The following is a 25,609-nucleotide window of genomic DNA, read 5'->3' as shown; positions in this document are numbered from 1 at the left end:
TCGCTTTTCTGCAGCTGTCAAAAACATGGCAGCTAAGAATGAAATACCCAAAACAGCTCTAGAGGACTAAATCCATGGCTACATTTCTCTTTTGAATATGAGGCTGATTTTTTTTTCTTGTAAACTATAACCAAAATTCACAGAATAATTGTTGGTTTGGGTTTGCAGCAATAATTCAAAGATACAGCATTTCTTTTTATTGCTGTTGTTGCTACTGGGGTTGTTGTTAGTCTTCTTGACTTTCCTTTCTATATGAGAATACTCAATATTTTCTCTGAACAGAAATAACTGAATTAGTATTTGAGGAAGTGCAGACTTCTAGCACTGTAATTATAACAGTACTGGAAACTGGCCTTGTCAGCAAATCAGCTTCAGAAACCTTGCATTTGGAGACAAATAAGATCTCTAGTTACCAAGCATCAACATGAATAATTTTACAAGGCCATTCACTTCTGCTCTGTTGTGGATGTGTGACACATGTAGAAATGGACTATTTCTCAGCTTCCTAATTCGTATGAAGTACACTGTAGACAAAAACTTACTTGTATGGATGGATAAGGTGTTGGAAACGAAACCTAACTAATTATGTTATAGTACCATCAATCTTCTTGTACAGAAAAATAAATTACTGAAAGTTGCTTAATGGGCACTTCTGCCAGATCTCTCAATGTGCTTGGGTGGATCCCATCCAGCCCCATTGACCTGTGTGTGTCTAAATGACAAAGAAGGTACTAAGTACCTCAGTATTTTCCAGATTCTTTGTCTGTGTTTCCCCCCACATCCAATAAGAGATGGAGAATATCCTTGGCCCTCCTTTTGTTGCTATTATATTTATAGAAACACTTTTTATTATATTTCACAGAAGTAGCCAAATTAAGTTCTAGTTAGGCTTTGGTGCTTCTAATTTTCTCCCTGCGTAACCTCATGACACCCTTTAGTCCTCCTGAGCTACCTGCCACTTCTTCCAAAGGTCATACACTCTGCTTTTTCTCCTTGAGTTCCAGGCAAAGCTCTCTCTCTGTTTGAGCCAGGCTGGTCTTTCCTGCTGACTCGTCTTTTGGCACACAGGGATGGCCTAATCCTCTGTCTTTAGGAACTGCTTCTTGAAGAATGTCCAGCCTTCCTGGACTCCTTTGCCCTTCAGGACTGCCTCCCAAGAGATACTGTCAGTCAGTATCCTAAAGAGGCTAAAGTCTGCTCTCTGAAAGACCCAGATAGCAGCAGTCTATACCCATGCCACCCATCATAACATCTATATTGAATTGTTCAAGAAGGAACTGCATGAGGCCAGTTAAGACTTTTTTTTCTATGATGCAATATCTTCTTTACACAGGAAATTTTTATGACTTGAGATCTCAGTATCCTTTTCTTCAATCTGTCTCTAGCTGCTTCCATGTAAGTAAAAAAAAGGCAAATATATCACTTAGCTACAGGAAATTGATGTGCTTAGCGAAAAGCAATTTGATACTTTGCAGCATTTAAAAAAGGCAAAAGTGCAACAAGCGTCCCTAGTAAAGAAAGAAAGAACCTCCCAGCATAATATTTATGTAAATAGTTCAAGCCATAAGGCAATCAGTCTGAGATTCATACTATATGGGAGGTAAGTTTTAAAATGCATGAATAAAAAAAATTCCTAGATTTTTTTTTCCAAAGGCTGCACACCACTGCCACCTTGGTAACTATAAAGCTTGGTGTGGATACTCTGTTCCAACAGTATATCATATACAATATTAAAAAAAATTAAAATGTTCAAATATATTATTTATGGGACTTCTACAAAACATAATACTGTTTTAGAATGACCTACTAAAATCTGGACTGGATATAACAAAATGCATTTTTTTTTGCTGATTATATATGTATCCTTATACACAATTATGCCTATACATACGTAGAGTTATTTTTCTGATTGTTACATAAAAATGTATTGCTAGTTTTCCGACTATGTGTGTTATGTGTATATAACGTAACACTTTGATTTCCATGTGTATATATACTTATTTATATTAAAAAAATAGTTTGCATGTATATGTATACATTTCATCGGTGCTGGTAGCTGAAGGAGGTATGGGTGACACTCTAAGAGTGTAAAGCCCTAGACAGATAATCAAGTACAGAAGCAAAGTTTGCCTTGAGTTGCACAGAAAGTAGGTACAATTATTCAGTAATCTTTTGGCTTTGCAAGTAACTGAAAATCTAGCAGATGATTAGGAGAACAAGACTGTTTGCCTTGCAGTGGATAGAAGCAATTACTGTTACAATGATGAACCATTTATTTTGGATTATCAGACACTTCATTTATAAGAAAGATGAGAACATATGAACTGCTTGATATCGTCATCTGTAACACTCCCACACAAGAGAATGTATATTCTAGGAGACAAAAAAAAAGAGAAAAAAAATTAAAAGCAAAAAGAAAAAATAAATTACAAGAGCAGCGTATTTGTTGAAGTAAAAGTTTTGGGTTTATTGGTTTGGATTTGTTTTTTTTCCTGCATGTGGATCTTCAATAGTTATGGAGGTCACAAACTACAGATTTAGGAAGACAGAATATGGAAAAAATCCCATGCATTCTGAATTTCAGTACTCCTGTCAGTCTGTGCACTTCTATGAAATTATTATCTTACACACACATATTAATTTTAAGCCTTGTGTAAAACTTAGATAGTGATAAGGAATGGACAGCTATGAAAATTAATTAACTACAATTTGAAAAAACATTCTGAGACAAAGTGATGGCTTCACTGTACTAGGAACAGATGTTATAATCCAGTTTCCACATAGGACGAATTCAGTGAAAGCTACGAAAAATTCCAAACCTCATTTTTGGTGATTTCTTACTTGATGTGATCTATGGCATTTTGCTATGTTTAACCTAGAAAATATAGCACAGCAATACATGAAAGAGACATCAAAAATTTTATAGTACCGTGAATTAATAAAAAGAAATAAATTCAAGCTTAGTAAAATATCAGAAATGTTACTATTGCATTTAGGTATGTTATTCATCTAGTGAAATTTAACATGATAATAAATAGAAATGCCAGAACTAGGCAGTGCTTCGGGGTCTTAAGCTGCCGTATGCTGTGTGGATGTCTCCCTTGGAGTGTTATACTCGATGAATCTAACTTTCATATCTGGGCATTCCCAAACTTCAGTATCTTTATCTCTGTTTGTCAGCTTGGAGCCCACCAACGCACAAAATCAGAAATAAACATTGACTGTTTCATCACAGCACAAACTTGAGAGATGATATTCTGCACCTTAAGCATCATGAGTTAAGAATTGGCAGTACAGCAACATCACTATAATCCTGTTGTGACAGAAGAGCTGAGTCTCCAATCCTTTCTCATGCTAGATCTGCAAATATGAATGTGTGAAACAGAGGTCAAAATACAACATAAATTCCATTTCCTTTCACTGAAGATCTAAAAGCATTTGTTATTCAAAGGGTAGGATTGAGATACTCAGTATGTAATGAAGTAGTATATTATAGATCTACATTTCTTTTAAAAATAGAACAAAGGAAGGATATTCCGCATTTCTGTAATGTGAAATTTCAGAGGGTTTTGAAGCACAAAAGCAGCAGGTGGCAGATAATGAAGCTCTAAAGAGAGGGAGTATGTGAGGCCACAGGCTTCTATGCTGACTCTGATTAAGATCTTGAGAATGATGACACAATGAAATAGGCAGAACCTTTGAGAGACACCAAGTACAGTGCTGCATCTCATCTGTGCTTAATCCATATATGCTTAACATTTTCACTAGCCTCCAAAAAAATCATACTATGTTCAGTCATTACTTTGAATGAGCTAGACTTTTGGTGTCTGGGCTACTTATAACTGATTGTAGTAGACTGAGTTACTGCATTAAGAGATGCCCTCTTAGGGCAGTTACCTCAGCATTGCCTCCTGTAGCAAGACTGACGTAAGGAATTTCTTTTTGTCCCTACCCAGAGGTAATTATTCTTGCCTCTATGACATGATCAATGTCCTGCATCTACTCTATTAACAGAAACACTGTTGAACCATTGGGTAAACAGGTTCATAGAAATGATCCTATTCAGAACAGTGGGACATTCCTGCTGTCAGAGGAATGTCCAGAACAGCAGCATTACACAAGAGTTGAGAGAGTTATTCTTAACACAATCTTGGCAGAACCAGAGACTTTCTAAGATTTGAACAAGCGTTTTGAGATTCATAACTGAATGGTTTCTTCAGGAAAGGAGCAGGGAGATGATGCAAGACTTAAGGGAAAAGGTAGAAGTTAAGTAACAGAAAGGAAGGACACAAGGTATGGGTTAAGGTCCATGCTGAAAGTTCACAGTTTCCTTCATTGCAGCTTTGTTGACTTGTTGGTCAGTTAAAAGTCTTAAGTTTCTATCCTACTACTGAAAATAGATACCTGGATTACACCTGAAGTATGTCTGGAATTGCGAGTAACAGATATCTTGCTGTTCATCACTGGCAAATACACACACAGTGATCTGGACCTACTCGGGTGCTGTGCAACTCACATTACAGCTGAGGACTTCATGGGCCTTGGCAGTTTTGCATACGCTGCTGAAGCATACTTAAAGGTTAACTACAGTCATGTATTCAGGAATCTTACAGGCATAAATGATATAGTCTGCACGAAAGGCTCGGCAGTTGAGTCACTGTTCAGGAAGCAGCTGCAGTGAAGCTTTCAGCAGTTCCTAGAGCTACTTATTTCAGCACAAAAATGGGAATAAAACCAATAAGAAATATTGTCTGATATTATGAACTCTGATGTTAATTTTCAAATCATCCATTACAAACAGACATTACACAGGTGGAAATTAAAAAAAACCAAAAACAAACAACCCTAACTGTTTCTTGAGGCTTGGCTTTGTTTTTTGGACTTTTTTTTGATTCTCTCTTTTTTTTTTAATTTCTTTATCTCAGTTTATTTTAATGCTTCATTTTTAGTATTTCTCTTACTGAATTTCTGACCAAACAAACTCTCTAATCCTAATGAAATCAAAGCCTCAAAATGTGTCAGTGCCAAATTTCTTGAGGCTCTAGCTAGCTAGAAGTAGAAATACCTTGTAGCAATTTCTATGAGTGCATGGTGTATATAAAATCGGATTTATATTTCTACATAAAATGGGCTATAATGAAGGGGAGATCATAAAGTTGCAAGCACTAGTTGCTCATCTTCAGACTTTTTGCCTTGAATTTCAGTATTGACTTTTAAAGTTCTCCTTCCTTATGTGATTACTGCTTACTTAGAATCACACAAATTCAAAGGTAAATATTTTTGATTTTTTTTCTGATAAGAGTTCCAAGAGAGCTAGTCTTCAGTTGTCACAGTATTAGTTGGGTACAAGGACTCAGCAAAACACGAGAAACTGAAGTGTAGAATACTACACAGTTAACAGAGCACCACCATCTCTTTTATCAAGAATATAGACAATTATTTTAAATATATGATTTTGTTTTGTTTCATTTAGTTTCCTTGAGACAGCTTTCTTAGACACAATAGAGACATTTTCTGTAAGAGTTTCTGTAATCAAAGTAATATAAGACCATGTCTACATGTTCTTTTAAGTTGGTAATAGATCCAGTCTAAAAGGGCAATGACTCACTTTTATTTTTAACAGCTTTTTTTTTCAGGTTCCCTCCACTCCAGGTTTTTATATCTGCCTCAGTTGTGTCAACTCAATTGTTTTTGCAGTTTTGGGGTTTTTTTGTTGTTTTGGTTTGGTGATGTTTTTATGGTTTTGTTTTTTAACACATCACAAAATTACTTAATTTTTTTTTTAATTTAAATTTAAAAAAAAATTGCATTACATACAACTAAATGGAAAAAAAGAGGGCTACTATAAAGAGGGCTCATTACATACTGATACACAAGCAAGTGAATCTTCACAACTGAGTCACAGAAGCTGCCAGTGAGATGAAAGTGGAACATTGAGGAGAATAAATTTTAAAAAATATCATGTTATTACAGTCCCATTCTTTTCTTATCTTTCATAATACATGTAACATCCTAATCCAAGAGGGAAGAGTGGTGAATTTTGCCGTGGCAGCCAGGAGGGCCAACAATATTCTGGGGTGTATCAGTCACAGCATCACCAGGCAGCCAATCTCCCTCTGTGATTTAGGAAATATGTGGTTCAATGCACGATAAACAATTAGAATTACCAGGTTTTTGCTGTGTATTTGCCCCTCAGCTGGAAGATGCTAACCACAGCAATGCCGCAGTAGGGAAGGGGAAATTTATGTGGTAAGATCAGTTGGTTTGGGGGATAAATAAAAGATATATCAGTCCCTTACGAAGGTATGTCAAAACTAATTACACGCTGCACAGCACAACACATCAATAGCAGTGATTAATGTAAATGCCTCTGAGATTATGCATATTCTTTTTCCATCACCAACACCTAATACGCAAGCACAAATGAGATACATAATGGTTGATGAAAAGCAGAAATAAACATCAAAAAAATTTAAAGTGGACCAGTGTGGGCAAGACCAAAATCCTTCTGGCAGCCTTCAGCTTCCAAAAATGCCCTCTTCATTACATTAAAGGCTAATGTCAGTGAAAAAAGGTGCTTATCACTTTTTCTCTCCCAAATAATTTCTCTGAAACTAGTACATATAATACTGGTGTGCATATGCACCCTTTTACCCTTAGGACAGTCTGACGAAATTCCTGCAGAACTGAGTTTTCAGGGAGTTCTTAAAAATAATTTAATTCTAATTCATACAGGAGATAATCCTAGTAGTCTTCCAGCCAGCATAAGCTGTAAAAACATTAATTTGTCTTTCAAAATCTACTATTCTTTATTTCTTAACTAACAATTTCTTTATTCAGTGAAAACTTCCTCCTTCTTTTTTTGGTAATCAAGCATGCACCTTTCACTCTGAAGCATTGTCTCCATGCCAGTGATATGTTTACATGCACAAGTGATAGAAAAGAATCTAAGCAGAACAGATCTTTGGAGTTTATTGCTCTTGACCAACATTAAGCAGGAAGTAAGCTATTGCTTTGACAAGAAAATTGCTAATTGACCCTCCTCAACTTTCCTTAAGGATTTATTTATTGTTTTCTTTTAAATGGAACAGCAACGGTTTTCTCACATCAAAGAAATCAATGAAAATGAAATTATCTAAACCAAGGTAAACTTTGTAAGTACACATGAAAAGGAAGTCCATAGGAAGTTCATGCCTCCCTCAACTTTCCTCTTGTTCTGTTACCCGAACCAAGACATTTAGATTTAGATTGGATATCTCTCCACTACAATATAAATGTCCTATATAAATGTAAACTAACAGCAAACATCAGACCACCATAGACTCATAGAATGGTTTGTCTTGGAAGGGACCTTAGAGACTATCTAAAGAAGTTTGGTTTCTACTTTCAGAACCAAGGTAAAAAGCTAAGGGAAAAAATTGTAAATTAATTCCCCTAGCAGTAAGTAAAAGATTTAGAAACTATGCAACCTAAGGGAAACAAAGCTTATAAATGGTTTAGTATTGGGTGATATCCAAACTACCAACATTTTTTTAAAATACCAGCAACACTTTTAATGTATTATGTATTTCCCCAGACAACAAATTATTCTGATTTTTAAGGCCTTCATATAATTTAAGAAAAAGGACAAAGTGGTACAGCAACACAGTGACAGAACACTACACATGATGAGATTAAGATATTAGAAATCTTAGAACAATCGTAGAGGTAATATTGTGTATCAGCATGATATTTAAGAATCGAATACGTATCTTTTAAGGTAATATTTATATCCAGACCATATTTTCCATTGTAGGTCATCCAAAAAGGTTTCTGTCTCTTTTCTTACTCATGTTTTTACCCTTCTGTGTAAAATAAAGGCTTCAATAACCTTGGACAGTCTTGTGCAAGCACAAAAATTAATAATTGCTCATTTCAAGAAGAGAAAAGGTTTTTTTCAGACCTTAAACTTCATAGTATAAACAGTGTAAACATAAAAACATAAAATCTATAAATTATTTCCCTGGAAACAAATTTACAAAGCAAAGCCTCATACTGTGAAAGCACTAAAGCTGTGCATTTTTTCTTAAATAATGTTAGTTTAATTTGCATTTTTTCCCCCAAAACTACATAGGCTCAGATAAATGTGGTGCTTTCTACTGACATGCACAACAACAAAAAACTAATACATCACGATAAGCCCTATTCCTAATATCCCACATTTAATGCAAAGATCTATTTTTTGGTGAAATATTCCCTGTGATGTCCCTGACATCTAATTCTTCTGTATTTTATCACTAGATCATTATCTAACGAAGGTCAAAGTGCTCTGTAGTGTACTGTTACATCTAACACTTTTCTTTTTATCCCCAGAGTTATTCACACATTTTGCTCATAACTGTCCTATGAAAATTCCTTCTGTTGTGGCTGTTTGAAGAAATACAGCATATTATATCAACCACAAGATTTCCTTCACTGCTCTGAGAAATCTAATGTTGTAGCTTTTGGGCATTTGAGTCATTAAGGGAATTTTCATGTTCAGTACCCTGCAACAGATTCAGTCTTGCATAATTCAAAACAACTTCACACAACTTATAGTAAATGGTCTGTGCACGGATGTTTGCTTTTCTTATCTGCTCTTTTGCCTTCCCTCACAGAACATTTTTTTAAAACTTTTTTAAATTCTCTTTCATCAATTAATGGCAAGAGGGTAAAGTGGCATCAACTGAGTATCAAAAAACAATGGCAGATTTTTAAATGCTGGAAAGTATTGAAAATTAAATTTATCTGATTTCTGTGCTAACACCTTCATTGTTCACAAACAGTCAAGTGGGAAAACCTCTACACCAAGTCCCACCACAGTTTGGCAAGCCTGAAGCTTACGATGTAGATCTTATCCTTGGTTATATATAGAGAAAAAAATTCTGAGTAACCTATTAGGATATTCTGGAAGAGTTGAAATGAAAACTTTAACCTGATTAGTAAAAAATATTCCTAAAAGGGCATCCAAAAGGAAAGAAGGATATCTTGAAGACTGGTCAAAGCAAGAAATAAAAATGCAGTGATGAAAGATACAAAATGAAGCATAGGTTAGCTAAATTATTCACAGGTTTCAACAAAAGTCAATAGTAAATCATGGATTGTTTTGAATTAAAATTATTTTAAAAATGCAATGAAATCTGTTATTGCTCAGCGATGATGTTCCTTATAGTAATGCAGGGAGGAGTCTTGCACGGAATGATGCTAAATAGTGTCATTCAAAAGGCCTTTTCCATATCTAACTATGTGTGGCTGTAAAGCAAATTTAGAAGTAAATCTAATCTGCTATAAGTTATACTTTCCTTCTGTCCACTTATTAAATATTTTGTTCTACTTTATATTTCTTTAAATTTTATTTTGAGACAGATCCAACTTCAAAGAAAAATATTGTGGTTCAGAAATATTCACTAAATGCAGATATTAACTGAGTGAATAATATAATCAACTGAGTCCATTTTGCACTTTCATTTTTTTCATTTTCACATAGACCTCTAAAAATTTACTTTTTGAGATATAAATTTAATGCACAATCCTTCACTCCAACACAGAAGGCTAAACTAGAAAATATGTTAGGAAGTGTAAAGCTCATCTTAATGAGTTGCTGTAACTATAGATAAATCTGCAGAAAGTACCTGGAAAACCTTCTCTAATTTACAGAGACTGGATTAGACAGACAAAAAACTTATTAAATATTTCCTATTTTGTCTCTGAATTTAACTATATCTCAGGTTTCTTCACCTGAACTCCACCATTACTTTTAGCATAAACATCTGAAAAGAAGGAGATTTTCTAGAACAGAGCTATTATTAAAAGGAAAAAAAAAAAGAAAATAAGATGAAAATCAAGAAACTCCAGACCAATCAATGAACCATTAGTTGTAACGGGGCACACTTGAAAATATTCTAAAGGGCTTGGAGAAACACCTGGAAAAACACAGTTTGATTTTGGATTGCTACACAGGCAGGGGAGTTCATGCTTAATTACACAGCATGCTTTGAAAATATTTCTGGTATGATAGATAAGAGAAATCCTTCAGATTCTGTAAAATTACTCCTTTAAAATGCATCTGAAAAAGTTTCATGCACGAAAAGAGTAGTTAACCCAAATATTACCGCACGTAGGAAAATGAACAGAAAGAGTATATTACACATCATCATTTTCTTTGAATTCCCTCACCAACGTAAGATTATATAGCATAGAAAATAAACTATGGATTCTCTTCTACTCAGTCACTTTCACTACTCTGCACTGTTGGATAGATCAAAAGTGAAGATAATATTTTAGGAGGAACTTATATTTTAAATTGACGTCACAAATGGGAAAACTCTGAGTTAAAGAAGAATGCATAGCCAAATTAAACTAAATCTTCCACTTTCTTTAGCAAATTCTGTAAGGAAGATATGAATGTTCACATTTCATTACATCATCTCTAATTTCTGTATTTTGTAGTGAACTCCTAGACAAAAAAAATCACTCCTGTATTTATTTCTTCAAAATTTGCTATGTTTTTGTAGACTACAAAAGTACTAAAGCAAGGGTAATAATCTTTATTTTGTGTGGGCTTTTGTACTATGAAAGGAACAGCAGAAGTGGGCTTGCCGTGTTAAGAAAATCTCCCTGTCTGACCATCCTGAAGCTGCTCTAGTAGTCACAGGTGCATCGCCTGAGCTAGAACTCAGGCCACATTGCAGCTACACAGACCACACTCACGCAGTCAGACCAGGTTTCCTTACCAGCTTTGACTCTAGGTCTAGTCCCATCACAGAGTCTCAGCCATCTTAACTGTTAAAATAACTTAATCATGGTGCAACAACAAAGTAACATCTCTAGCTGGCTGCCTCCTGGGAGGGACTCTGAGCAAAGGGGTCCCTGGGCTTTTATACCCTCAGTGTGTATGTATGAAGGTCTTGCTCTTCCAGCTGAGTCCTCAGCTCCTGCTGTGTCTTTGGGTGTCCAGTCCCCTGGCCAGTGCTACAGGTCCTTGCAGACCTTTTTTAGCAAAGTGTTGGGAGTTGTCTCTTGCTCCCACCCTCCAGGTGGGGTGCAGCTTGCAAACCAAGCACTGTAGGTATGAATCAGCAGCCCCTAGAATGCTGACCTGAACTAGTCCTTAAAATTCTGTTTCAGATAATGAGCAACCGAAATTGTTAGGAGTTACTGGTTTTCTACATTCGTGTAGGATCCAGCACAGTAGCAGTTTATTCCTCAAATATAGATGTAAATTGTTTACGACAGAGAAAATCTCAAAAAATGTACCTTTTTATTTTGCCTTAGGGTAGTATTTCTCCTCTTTTTACTTTTAAAGTTCTACACCTTGTCCTTCATGAAGGTAAAAACTTTAATATTTCAACAAAATTTCAAGTTCTTTTGGGTGAGGTGGGTATTAGTATAACCCTCTAAAATGCAAGAAAGTCGTGACACATTGTTCTGCTAGTGTAGTCAGAATTACAAGCCCTGCTTCATACAAGTTGAAGAGAAATTTAAAAGGAAATACAAAGCATTTCCTGAGAGGCAAAAAAGCATTATTGTTAATAGCACACTAATTTTTCTAAATAAAATGAGTTTCTACTTGTAAGTCAATAGTGAAGTTTTTGTTTTTCAGTTCAGCGTTTTTCCCACATTCCCCTCATCCCTCTTAAAACACAATTCCCTAAGTGGAAAGCTGTTCTGGAGGGGTCTTCACTTTCAGACAAATTAATTCCAGTTGTAGAGCACTGATTATTAATCTATCCACAGGTACCTCAAACTGTTTATTTTTCCTCTTGAAACTCTGCCCCAGAGTTTCTTTAGCAGCAATGCTTATAATCAATTAAAAGAGTGTTCTTAGGGCCCTAAAGCAGAAGCAGTCTGAAGCTGGACTAGCACAGAGGAATCCACAAGGCACAGTGTCATAGTGTGCTGCTGGATGAGAAGGATTTAACTAGAAATTTTAGTAGTGTGGAAAGTTATGTGAGTGAATGCAGCCGTACGGTTCAGCAGAAAACAGACAAAAGCCTTGCTGAAACGACAGAAGTTTTGTTTACCAAGGATTCCTAAAGTGAAAGACAAACAAGCAGGTGGACACACTTGCATCCAGCTCTCAGAGGGGCTGAGCTCTGAGGAGATTCTTATCTGCTCCAAGAAAACAAAGGTGGGACACTTCTGGCTCCTTTTCATTTAGTCCCCAAGAGACCTGTGGTAAACTGGAGGGGATGGAAGGAAGATCCTTGTAAACCTTTCAGAAACTAAGGGGGTTCCCAAAACACTAGGTATCTTCTGGCAGTCTGAATTCTGGCACTGAGATTTCAAAGATTTTTCTTTCTATTTTAATTTTGCTTTGTGCTTTCTTAAAGGTATACTGTGGAATTTAACATTCGCTAAATACAAAAAACATCAACAGGAAGACAATTTATAAGCAACTGTCTAATAACCCTCTTTTTGAACACCATTTTGGTTTAGTTCCTAAATTCCTTGTGTTTTTCCAAAATTTAGAAGCTACAAAGCAGGAATCTACGTTTTTCACCTACTTGCGGGGCTTCAAAGAGAAGCAAAATGAGTTGGGTATCTCTTCTTCAGATCTTAATTTTCACTTTCAAAATGGAATTCTTGATTTTCCTTGCTAAGAGTAAGTCTTGCTAAAGGCAATATTTTGTCTATTTTTAGCACAATATGGTCTCTGTGGGACTAGATACAGAAAAATAGAAGTACTGGAAAATACCTGTCTGTTTTATTCAGGAAAAAAAAAGGAAAATAAAAAGAAAGAAGGATATGGCACATGGTTTTTAGTTCTTTGAGTGATTTAAACTACATTTATACCTCTTCATCTTTTTTTCCACCCTCTTAAAAATTACAATAGTCTTTAGCTTAACTGGCATTTATCTCCCATAAGTAAATTCAAAGTGGGTATGTAATGACACAAATGAAAAAGGTTTTAATTTCCAAACCCTATTAAAAACCTGTCTCTAACAAAAAAAAAAGTGTTTGAAGTTCAAATGAAAGACAACATCTGAATAAAACTAATCCCCAGGAGAATGCATGGCACCTGCCAGACACTGTAAAGGTTTTATAAATGTTGTATTCTGCAAAGTCGACTGCAAACATCATAAGGCCTTTGGTAAATATGTAAACCAGCCTTTTTGTTTGAGCAGAAATATTGAGCTTCCTGGCATTATGATTATAAAATAGAGAAGATTATTTCAGATTTTTTTTTTAAATATTTGTTTAGTGGCCTCTCTCTTTTTCCTTGGGATCAAGTTTCAAATCACACACAGAGGTAAGTGTTTGAAAACAAGTCTTCCTTAGTAATACAAGACTGGCAGAACAATTCATTTAGAAGCCATTTATGAGTAAACATGTAGAAATAGTGATGCTGGAAAACAGAAAAATTATTTGGCTGTCTGATCCACAATAACAGAATGAGAAGGAAAAATTCTACACTGCAGGAAAATAATATTGTTTATATTGAATAATGCAAAATGTTTATCTCTTTGCAGAGGCAAATTACCACATTTTGTGTGTCTACAATTATCTACTGGTAACTGTATCAAATTAATTTTATCTGATGATCGTTTTAAGTATTGTGTTCATAGTGTTTCCTTCTTTTTTCTTTTAAAGAACACTACAATTAAAAAAAATAATAAAAAACCCCTAATAAAAATCTGCAAAACAACACAGACCTTAAAATAAGCATAGCTAGCTTCTATGAGATCTATTAAAATACATGGTATGGTGCTTTACAGAAACATCACCATTAAGACAAAAATTCTACACTTACATTAATTTTCCTACTTGCTGCTATTATCATAATACAGTGAGGAAAGGGAATTATTTGAAACACTACTGTTTAGGTACAAACTATATTGTATTACTTTTCATTACAAATTATTTACCCTTTACATTGCTTTGAACATGGAAAATACCCAAGTGCAGACCTTCAAGTACCTCAGGAAAAAATTTTAATCCAGATAAAAGCATTTAAATTTTTCATCTGACCTCCTCGTATCTAAACTTCAGAGACATATTTCCATTGGTATCATTTTACAGATTTGGATTTTTGGCCCTATCTAACACTAGGATTGTCAGAAAACATTCTAAGTATTACAAAATAAAGCAGTGGGGGCGGAAATAGGAACGTCTGCTGCAAACAAGACTTGCACTTGACTGCTGGCCTTGAGAACCAGACTAGACTGCAACATCCCTCTCCCAGACATGACAGCAGTCATCGGCTCCTTCACCTCTCATTTATTTACCTCAGACATGGATCCCATGGAAAATATTCCATCACTGTTCATCTGTACCTTTGTCATCGCACAGTAAAAATGAAAATGGTATTTACCCTAAATGGCAATAGTTTTGGTTTGTTAATTCAGAAAGTTACCTTCAGTACCAATCTTATCTACACAGAATTACATATTACTGCCCTCACATTATCAAATCTTTTCAATGTGTTAAATTAAATAGTCAGACAATTAGCAGAAACTTGGTGAAGGCATCATAACTGTAAAAACTGAGACCAGCCTTGTACAAAAGCTTATAACACTTTAAGTACCAAACCAGAAAATACTACAAAGCAAAAACAGCTCTTTGAGAAAGAGCCATAAGACTTTTACTCAATAGATGTCTTTCTCTACACCTGAAACACTGATGTGTATAATGCACTCGACTGCGCTTGACATGTAAGTTTTATTAGATATTCTTGAGCTAGTTTCACTCCTACCTTTCTCACACAACTTTCCTGATAATATGAAGAAATTGGTGAATTGATCATTTCGAAAAGGTCATCTAACTGGGATTTTTATGTGGAGATCAGCAGATCATATATATGAAAGGAAGCTATGTAGGAGATATGTAGTTTATATTGCAGTTACAAAACCTTATGTCCTAGGGTAATGGTAACTGTCTATAGGCCTCTAAACACACAGATTTCAGAAAAGTACCACAATGTTAAAACCTTGATCTGAGTTGCCTGACATACATTACAAAGTATTTAGGTACTTGTCCCTATTAGTTAATATACTGAAAGACTTCTCTTTGTGCTTTTCAGAAAGGGAGGTTCCCATCCTGCAGCAGAAAATATTACTCATTTCCGCTCTAGATACCTGGGTTGTTTATATCTGTTGGATCTTCCCTTTGGGAGGTTTACTTCTTCTTTTAAGAAAAATGCAAGTGGCCTGATTACTTTATATTTTGTTTTAGTTTTTTTCTGCTATTTGATGTAAAAAACCCCCATGAGGTTATCTGATGAGATCCCATGGGGCTTTGTAATTTGTCTTTAAAAGACTAACAAACCATAGTCTTTTGCCATTATAATAAACAGGCATTGAAGTAAGTAAAAGGAAAGCCTTGCTAGTTTTTCAGGACCTTCCTAGACATAATAGAAATAAAGGACTAGGGTTTTGGGTTTCTTAGTCACTTTTAAATGCTCAAGGAGAAAGATAAGTGATTCATAGGCAAAAGCGTAGAAGTGGACTGTTTCGGTTTGTTTACCTGCTTTATTTTGACCACTCTAGTTTAAGCCATATGCTGCATAGTCATTTTACGAGACTATAAAATTGTCCTCAGTTTACATCCATGTAATTTTTTCTTCCTGTAATATTTAGGTGGGATTTAGATGTATTTTACTCAGTTTTTAGCACATTTTGGGCTGAAATTCTCTCTTATATATTTCATTTTCATTTACAAATATCACTAACATCTTTCTACTATTTTGGCAAAAATAAATAGAAATAGAAAGGTTTAGAAATGTCAGCAAATTCTATTCAATTAAGGAACATTTTATATATAAAATAAGGAAAGAATTCCGAATTAACAGAATACTAGAAAATCTGCTGCATGCAGAGACAGACACACAACTGAAAAATATTTATCTCTACAGCCTCAGAGATCACTCAAATTTGCTCCATTCATTGCTTGGAAGTACAAACACTGGACCTCATATCAGAAAAGAGCACTTGAAGTAGAAGACTGAAAGAATTTTGCTGGAAATTATATGAACAGCATGGTCTCACTTCATAATTACAGTGAAATATTCATATATATGTATATATATATGTTAAAGCACTTCAAAACCTAAGGAGTGCAATTTTTTAGCTTGTTAAGATACGGGTTCTGAAGCATGATTACACAACTACTGATGTTGTATAATTTAATTAATAGCAATTATAATAATTATAATTAATTGTAACTGGTCAACATTTTTTATGAGAAATGCAGTGGTTCACTTTGAAAAATCACCTTTTCAATTTTGTGTCAAAATTAGGAATACTTTAGCACTTCTAATTTCATTTTCAAATGGACCATTTTTTTGATAATAGACTTATTTCTAGTTTATTTCCTTCATTTCTTTCTCTAATTCTCTTTCTTCACATTTATTTTAACTACAAGACTTTTCAAAATTATCAATCTGAAAGTCATCTCTATATAATTATTTTTATTATATTTCCTTGGAACAAGCAGTATGCCATGGAGATATAAATAAAAAAAAATCTTTAAATTATTACCTATACTTTAAAATGTTATCATATATATTCATTTTAATTTATTTTTTTCTTCACTACATTATTGCATAATAATAATTGCAATAACAACTTTACCTTTTACTTGCAAATAAAGAACATAATTATTCTCCCTTACAGCTAAACTCTCCTGCTGGCAATTCAGAAATAAAGAAATGGGTGAAGATGTTTACTGATGCAACATTTTTTAATTGACTTTGGAAAATGCTTTGATTATATCAAAGGAATAATAAAGTTGAAAAGAAGAATTTTCTGTCTATTAGTATATATTACATTTCTAGGAATGTTTTACTCCTAATATTTTTAGAGATGTATATTGATTTTTTTTTAGAAGGAACATATTTTATCATTATAATCAGGGATACGCTTCTAAACATACCAACATTTAGAAAATACTCAGTGTCTACAAATCTTGAAACCTGAAGCCATTTAAAACAGTAAAACAAATTAATTTAAAAATGTACCCGCTTCCAGACACTATAACTTGGAATTTTTTCAAAGACATAGATTATTTGTTAGTCAAATTTTAATGGAGTTTTGTATTAGTCAGATTGGTCAAGAAATCTTCAAAGGAGATGCTGAACTTTTGTGATTTGACTGGACAGAACAGAATCAGTTAAAAAATAAATTTCAGTTTTCTCATTTTTATTTCTCCAGAAAAAGACGTGGTTTGTTTTTTGAAAGGAAGTTCAGCATCCTGTTTTCTGGTATTCTAAGTCTGGCTTTTTTTAAATCACTCTTACTAAAATTAAAGACTTTTTTATAAAGACTGAATTAAAAACCATATTTTATTTTGTTAAAGCGATTTGCATTTAATTTGCTAGAATTGTCTTGCTAATATTGCTTGCAACTGTATGAACTACATCCATAGAGTAATCTGTCTGAAAATATTTTAATTTAGGAAAATGTTAGTTTTCCTTTTGACATCTAAACGTGCCTGTGTCTGAATGGGAACGCTTCAAAGCATGGAGGGACATTTATAGCGCGTGAAGGGACTCCATTTTATTGACTTGTTCGTTCATACCCAGTTTTAAACATTGTTTGATGTGCTTTCCCCACATGGCTGTATTAACCCTATTTGCTTGCATAGCCCAGGACTTGCCCGGACTTGCCCAGAGCTGTTTTCTCTCCAAAAGTTGTTTACTCCCTCACCTTCCTGCTCATCCTGCACTGATTGGCTGAGGAGTTCCACAGTGCGGGGTGAGTCCCCATTGGTCCCTAATGCCCGACTCCTCCCAAGTTCCTCCTCCTTTCCTAAGTTCTCCTATCCTATTGTGCCCTGAGATGTCAATCCCATGCTCCTCCCCTGTTACCAAGCCCTTCTGAAACAGACCCTATATAAGTCCCTGATCTACCTCAATAAATTGCCATTGAACCCCAATATTCTACCTTGTCAGACTCCTTTGTGCAGTGTTGCGGTCCTATTCCCCTACCCACCCGACAGTGGCATAAACGTGTTGTCCAGACTTTGCTTATGATCTCATGTTTACAACTTAACAACTTTAAGATAATAAAACAGCATTTTCCCTTCTTGGCTTGCTTCCTCCCATTAAAACTTTATCTCTGACCATCCAGTGATTTTGACAGATTATCAGAATACAACACTTTGTGGTAAAGAACAGCTCCAGAACAAAAAGACATTCGCTGATTGAGTACGGTATCAATTTCTCAGTAGGCCTGAAAGCAGCATAGGTCCAATACTGAAGGTTTTACACCAAATGTCTCTTAGAGTGCCCTGCGAATGCGACTCAAAGTATAGTATATTCCCACAAAACGCATCAAAGGAAAGGAAAAATGAAACTCATTAATTGAGGTAATAAAGATTTATGTTCAAGCAGTGAGGTGATGAAAATTAATACAACTGTGCTGAATGGAACGGAACTGAGACAATTGAAATGAATTGAAGATATACCTCAAGTGATTTCACTGGCTTTAGGAGATTGCTTTTAAATTTGGGAAAAGGAAAAATGAAAGATTCTCCCAGGAGCCAGCACAGATGATCTACTCCCAGTATTTCATACCTTCAACCCATTGCATCTTCCTTTTGTGTGTGCAGTGAAACAAGACTCATTTTCCTGGATAGATAAGTTGTATTTCTTTAGGGACTGGGGTTAGTCTTCAGTCTAAATTTCCAAATCCTAAACTCACCAAACCAAAGGCAAAATTCCTGGCGTGCTCATATTTTCTTTTATAACCGCAGGATTATAGTAACTTTATTTTTTCCACTCAAACACACTTTACGGTGTCTTTAAGAAATAGAAATAAGGATTAGCAGCAAGCATTGTAATGTAGCATCGTACCACTTGGGAATCAATATTACTTACATTGCACTAATTTTGCTGTTGAATAACAGCATGACAGGTTCTTGATTTAGCAAAGGCTTTGCTGCTAGTCATTCACTCAATATCAAGCAGTTAACAGAGACTGTTCTTTTTACTCAAGCCGTGTCATTGAGTCACTGGCATTTGAACATGTTGTTATTGGGGCAAAGCAAAACAATACAAAAATTGGACAGAAAAATGTTTCAATTTTAAAGCTGACCAAGAGAGACAATTTATGTCTCTCTCCATGTGAGAGAGACATAAATTGTATATTAACCCTATCTAATTTTTTTAACAATAAAAAGCAACTTTCCAAGCACTACAGACACATTTGAGGCTTAAATAAAGGATACCTCATCTTCTATGTGGTTTCTTTTCTAAAGCCAAGTTACTTGAAGCAACAAAATCATCTAGGATGTTTCTCTATTGCTGCTTAAATATTTTATAGTAATTTACTAAGAGTGTTAATGTTTAAGTTCGATGTATTCAAAAGAAGTACTGCTGCTGAAATCAGGTCTGAATAAATGGTGCAGTAGGAGGGGCTTAGTATTTGAAAAAGGAATGGATAAAGGATTCATTTCATTGAAATTCAATGTGCAGTATCCAGTTGTTATTACTATAATTGAAAAAAAAAATCAAGAACAAAGAATTTTTTAACTTACTCTTCTCCAAGGCACATCCTGTTGTTTTGTCTCAGGATAGAGATCTAAAAAAGATTCAGAAGCATTTGATGTTACTGGTAGTCACAGACATTGTCAAATACCGTGGTTTTCTTTATACACATATTTACATTTGTTGATAGGAATAGTCAGAAACAATTACAACTTTGCAACACCCCATACATAACTGAAAAGAACAATTAGCAATGAAAATATAAATGGACTTCTGCAGTTTCATTTTTCCCTCTTATTAAATATATCTAATATTTCTGAATTTTCTTACTGGTCTTATTATCATAGAGTAGTTTGAGTTGGAAGACGATTCAAAGATCATGTAGTTTCAACTCTCCCACTAGAAGTGTCAGGGACACTTGCCACTAGAGCAGGTTGTTAAAGTCCCATCCAGCTTGGCCTTGAACACTTCCAGGGATGGGACAGCCACAACTTCTCTGGGCAACCAGTTCCAGTGCCGCACCGCCACTTCAGTAAAGAATTTCATTTCAGATCATATCAGAGAGCATTTTTAATTGTAATTTTCATAATTGAATGTTTAAAAGATCTCATAAATTAAAGTCTAAAATTATGCAGAATTCAATATTTTTACTGCAGGTCACCATTTCGAAATACATGCCTTTGTAGTTCTTGAAATGTATTTTCAGGCTTGAATCACTTTGCAGATTTTAATGACAATAAAGAACTAATTAAAAAAAAAACTACATAATACAAAGCACTTAAATTCATCATTTTCAAGACTGCATAAAACATGATACTAAATATTATAAATTGTCTAAGGGTTTGTGGTTTTTTATTATTTATTTTTGGAAAAGTAGGACTCAGAAAATAGTTATTAGATAATAATAACCACGGTAGGTTATGAACATTAACTTCAGTTTTCCTCTGTCTGAATCCTTGATACTGTTGCAACACAAACATCATATGTAGAATTTCAATATTCCATTGCATAATTCTAAAATATTCAAAATAAGGGATAAAAGCTTAATCAGACTGTTTTGAGAACTGGAGCTTTATTCACAAGGGATTTGGCTACATGTGATATCTAAACTAACATTTCTAATGTGCATATCTTAAGATATTCATTCATTGAAGAGGGAAATATTCAAAAGCTCTATTCCTCAATTTTTCTCACCCATTTTTCTGTGAGTGTGGATATATATGCTCGGCTAGCATTAAAACTATACAGGCAATGTTCACGTAAGTATTCAAAGCTTCTGCTCATAAAAACAGTTACAGTGGTTACAAGTGTGAAGGGCTGTAAGGTTAAGAATAGCAACAGATTTTATTAGGAGGCTGAAGTCTACCATATCAATGTGTAAAGATCTTGGGCTTAGTCCTGCAATAACTGGAAGTGCTGAATCTTAACTGTCCAAATAGGAAATGATTGAGTAGTTCCAGGAAGGACATTTCACTTTATGGGGACAAAGGAAGAAACTATTCTTAAGCAATTTGACTGAAAAGTAATGAATACCTGAAACTGATCTTGGATCAATATTTTTCAAGTATATTATTGGGAATATGAACACCCAAGCAGAAACCAGATAAAAGTAAAAATTTCAGGATTTACATTAGAAATGACACATTCACAACATGACTGACCATACAGCTTACTACTGCTCTACACATGTAGTTCCTCTGCCAAAAAAAAACCTAAAAAACCCAAAAAAGCCAAGCAAGAAAGCAAATAAGTAAACAAAAAAATCACCAGATCTAAGCAAGGGCTCAGAATGCATAAAATTATTTCTGCCTGTGTTTACATTAGTTAGGCTTTGAAGTCACCTAAAAAGTGACCTTAATGTAAATTGTTAATTTGCTCCTTTTGAACCTAATGGAATAATCTAAACACTGTAAAAACCTCCCACAGCTCACCTTTAAGAGCAGTGACTGATATTGTCAGATTTGTTGAAATGTTTTAAGCATGGTTTACAATCAATACCTATAAGGAGCACATGAGAAAGAATACATCATATTCTGCAAGAATTCTTTGACTTTAGGGGAAGGTCATGTCTTTGAAGTGAAAGGAAAGGCTGCTGAATACTTTAGATTCAGAAATGCATTTCTTTTAAGTTAAGAATCACATAGTTAAAAACACATAGGTCTATTTCAAAGTGTCTAAACCATAGCATCTTTGAAAAAACTCAGATTTGTAACAGGAAACAGTTTCTTTCACATAGCAAATACCTAACTTAGGATTTAATTCTCAGGCTAATAAATACACAACAGAGCACCAAATACGTATTCTTAAATACAGTCAAACCAGTCATGTCCTGGGATGGCATATCACCAAGGTGAAACCTTTTTGGCTGCTAAGTGACATGTTTCCTCACAAAACAGGCAATCTGTTCTGCCACCGTTTTTAATCCGTTCCTAAAAATACTAATTTTTCTATTGTATTCCTTTATCATTTAAAATAAGAGGAATTGGTCAACAGCCTTTCCAGATAACTTAGAAATTGGCTTCCAATAACAGTCCAACCTGCTATCCCACAAGCGTCAGTTTTCCTACACCTACAGCTGATATATGTTTTATTTGAAGGACTAATATTTACAAAAATTCCAAAAATAAAGGGTTAGTGTCAAGAAGACTGACAGGAGCTGAAAGTAAAGGTTATACAGTGAACCTAAACATAATCAAAGATGTGTTTTGAGCTTTTAGTGATCAGTTAAGAAAACAAACAGGTTTCTTGGGCAGTGATATTTGGTGATATTTGGCCAGTGTGAATTAATTCTTTCTCACCTTATTTACGTAAGTATCTATTGAAAACAATGTCACTTAATTTTATATGTTGCAATAATAATTTGTGAATGAAGGCTGTGTTGGGATGTCCACCCACTTAACATTTGAACAGAAAAGAATCTTACCACCCACTTCATCTGATCAAGCATTAGACTGTGAATGAGCTATTTCTTACTCCTACTTTCATGATGTCTGAAAACAGAAAAAAAGGGACATAGCAACTTTATTCTTCAGAGAACTCCAGTATTTTGAATGATCAGAGTTTTGTGGGAAGAAAAATATTTACTTTGAATAACAAACTTGTTTTGCTCTGAACTCCAAGGCTTGTTGTTTGTTCATTGTAAGTACTTGATATATTTCATGTAGAAAAGGCAAAAACTCTTCCGGACACTATATTGTTGTACTCAAGCATGGTTTTTCCTGGGTTTGTTTTGTGTATTTTCTTGATTAAGTTAATAAAGATGCCTAAGCCCCAATACTTTTGAAAAGCATTTTGGTACGATGAAGATAGGTGCAGATTTGCCAAAACACTTAGTCATCTAACTCTCATCAATGTGATTTCTAAAAGCACCTGTGTAGTTAACTGTTCAGGTACTTTTCCAAGCATGCTAATTCCTTTGAAAGTACAGTCTGCAAGCCTCATCTCAGAGTTCAAAATTAAAGAGGTGTTGCAATGACTAGAAAGATGTTAATGACATCAACAGCTATTCTGAGACTTATTATGGAGTTATCTTAATCAAGAGCATCTGATCCTTCTTTTGGGACTAGGACAGGTGGAAGACTTATAGTCTCAGCTATTGCAGTTCTGATGATGTACATGTGAATATTGCTTCCATGGATATAAAGCCAGTAAGTAAACATTAACTTTATTTATGGAATGGTATTTATCAATAAAATTGCAGCTGGAGGTCTTTAAATGAGCTCTAACTGTTGTACACTTACTTGTACCAACTGTGAAGTGTCAGTCGGTAGTATGAAATATTTACTATTTGAGACAGACAGTGACGAAATGGAAAGAAAAAAAATTACTCTCCGTCCGAATTGAACCTCTCTTGAAAATACACTCAATTACTGTCAAAAGACTTGAAGTATTTGATCTTTAATCTATGAATATTTGCCTCATATTTGTTTATTAGGAATTTCAAGCTAAGAAAATGTGCGGTAGTTTGGTTTGTTGGTTTTCTTCAAGAACCTTCTTTGCAAAGGCCAGTTAACTAGGGAATACCTAATTCTTTGCAACAGCCTGTCGGTTATAGGTAAACAGACACATGGGAAAAGCTAAAGGGTTCAGAATGGAGACAGTAAACTAAAGAGATATTTTCTTACCAAAATCATACTACAGGGAAAGAAGTAAGTGGTATCAACAGATAAAAGGCACAGCTTATAAACACCTACATAATAGAAATAAATAGAAAAGCATTCTTCAAGACATAGGCCCATAAACATATTATTAATTCACAAAAGAGGAAAAGAAAAGGAAAATATATACAAAATGCTTTTTTGGGATAGCATCCAGATAGTCTCATTGTATCACAGTTAATTTCAGATCTATGTAAAGTGACTTTACTTATATAACACAGTACACAGAAGAACAGAATTTGATTTCTTAAATACTGTCTAGCTCTATGTAGAATGTAAGAATTCATTATGAAATTAATCACTTCCAGTCACAGCATATTGATCTCAAAAATCCTCTTTATATGTTACCATTAAATGATAGTTTTTAGCTATTAATAGATCTTTGTAAGCACAGAGGAAGCGTACTCTTTCTCTTTCTGCTTAACTACCTATTATCTAACACAAATATTTAACATTCAGTCAAAGGCACTACGTCTTCAAGAAGGTTGGATAAAATACTAACTCTTCTGAAAGAGAAAACTAATGGGAAGTGTTTGCAATACTCTGGATTAAGTTCATAGGCACAAAAATGTACCTATGAGATCCATTTAGACAAAATTTGTATAATTCATACTAAGCATGAAACATAAGTTGCATTCAATATCTTTGTTTTCTGATAGTCTTGACTTTAACTCCAAAGAGTACTTTAATTCCTTGTCTTCTACTTCAGCAAGACTGACCAATTTTTACATTTTTTTTCAGGCCCATAGATGGTTATTAATATTTTTTGTAGAAATGTCTATAAATTTACTCCTGTTTTGCTATTTCAGCAGAAATTTGGACATATGTTCCTCAAATGTGACAGTACAGAGGTGAGTAAGCCCACTGGAGTTGCAGATTGGGCCCAAATCACTGAGGTTATTTACTTTTCTTGAAGTTTGTGAAGAGGTCTTTAACCATAAGGAGGCAGAAAATTTAAGCAACAGTGAATCTGCATGATCATGCTTTACTTGACTCCTGTTCTGCTCTTATACATATGATACAGTGTTATTCTTAATAATTATACTAATGTCATGTCATGTCATATCATGTCATGTCATGTCATGCCATGGCTAGGCTTCGCGAACGAAGATTTGGGAAGGGCTCTACCCACGTTTCTTGCAAGCGCATTGATGGCTGAAAAGGCTAATATGAGAAAGGCATGTCCGGTTGCAAAAGGCACAGCAGAAAGACTCCTTAGGTGGTATATTCTGCAAGGCACGATTCTTTCTGCATTGTCTTTTCTCCTCAAGGGTGATCCTGCGTGCTTTCTCAAAAGCATCAGCAGCGTTATAGATGGTGTGTCTCCAGACCTCCCGATTGGAGGCCAGAGTAGACCAGTTATGTTGATGAATATAGCCAAGGCTGAGATGTTGTTTCAGGGAGTCCTTGTATCTTTTCTTTGGGGCTCCTCTCTTGCAGCAGCCGGTGGCAAGTTCACTGTAAAGCAGTATCTTAGGGAGGCGATGGTCCTTCATCCTGGAGACATGCCCTGCCCAACGCAGCTGCGTTCTCAGCAACATGGCCTCAATACTTGTGATTGCTGCTTGTTCAAGAACTGATGTATTGGTCACATAATCTGACCCGTGGATGTGTAGGATTGTACGGAGGCAGCGTTGATGGAAGCGTTCTAGGAGTCGCAGGTGGTGGCGGTAGATGACCCATGATTCAGATCCGTATAAGAGAGTAGACAGCACTATGGCTCTGTAAACACTGATCTTGGTACTTTTTTTCAGGTGTTTATTTCACCAAACTCTTTTATGAAGCTTTCTGAAAGCACTATATGCTTTTGCTAACCTGTCATCTATCTCCCCGTCAATCTTACCATCCGAGGAGATGAGGCTGCCTAGGTAATTAAACTGCTGGACTGATTTGAGTTCTGTTTGGCCAATGGTGATGTGGGGATGATGGGGGACTTCCTGAGGTGCAGGTTGATGGAGAATTTCTGTCTTCTTTAAACTGACTTCCAGCCCTGCAGCGTTTAACATCC

The 25,609-nt window shown here is 35.0% G+C and overlaps 1 long non-coding RNA gene across 2 annotated transcripts in view; it reads right to left on the bottom strand.

The window, feature by feature from the left end:
• LOC113960834 overlaps positions 1 to 25,609 on the bottom strand; it is a 611,076-nt gene that overhangs the window by 205,239 nt on the left and 380,228 nt on the right. For both annotated transcript variants that reach the window (XR_003532117.1, XR_003532118.1), the window contains exon 5: positions 19,495 to 19,538. This is a non-coding gene — a long non-coding RNA (uncharacterized LOC113960834). The remainder of the gene's footprint in view (positions 1 to 19,494; positions 19,539 to 25,609) is intronic.

The sequence above is a fragment of the Neopelma chrysocephalum genome, unplaced genomic scaffold (genome assembly GCF_003984885.1).
Source record: "Neopelma chrysocephalum unplaced genomic scaffold, ASM398488v2 Primary Assembly neopelma1_96921, whole genome shotgun sequence".
Classification (NCBI taxonomy): Eukaryota; Metazoa; Chordata; class Aves; order Passeriformes; family Pipridae; genus Neopelma; species Neopelma chrysocephalum.
Note: the sequence above shows the minus strand (reverse complement) of the source record. Positions and strands in the feature narration are given on the sequence as shown.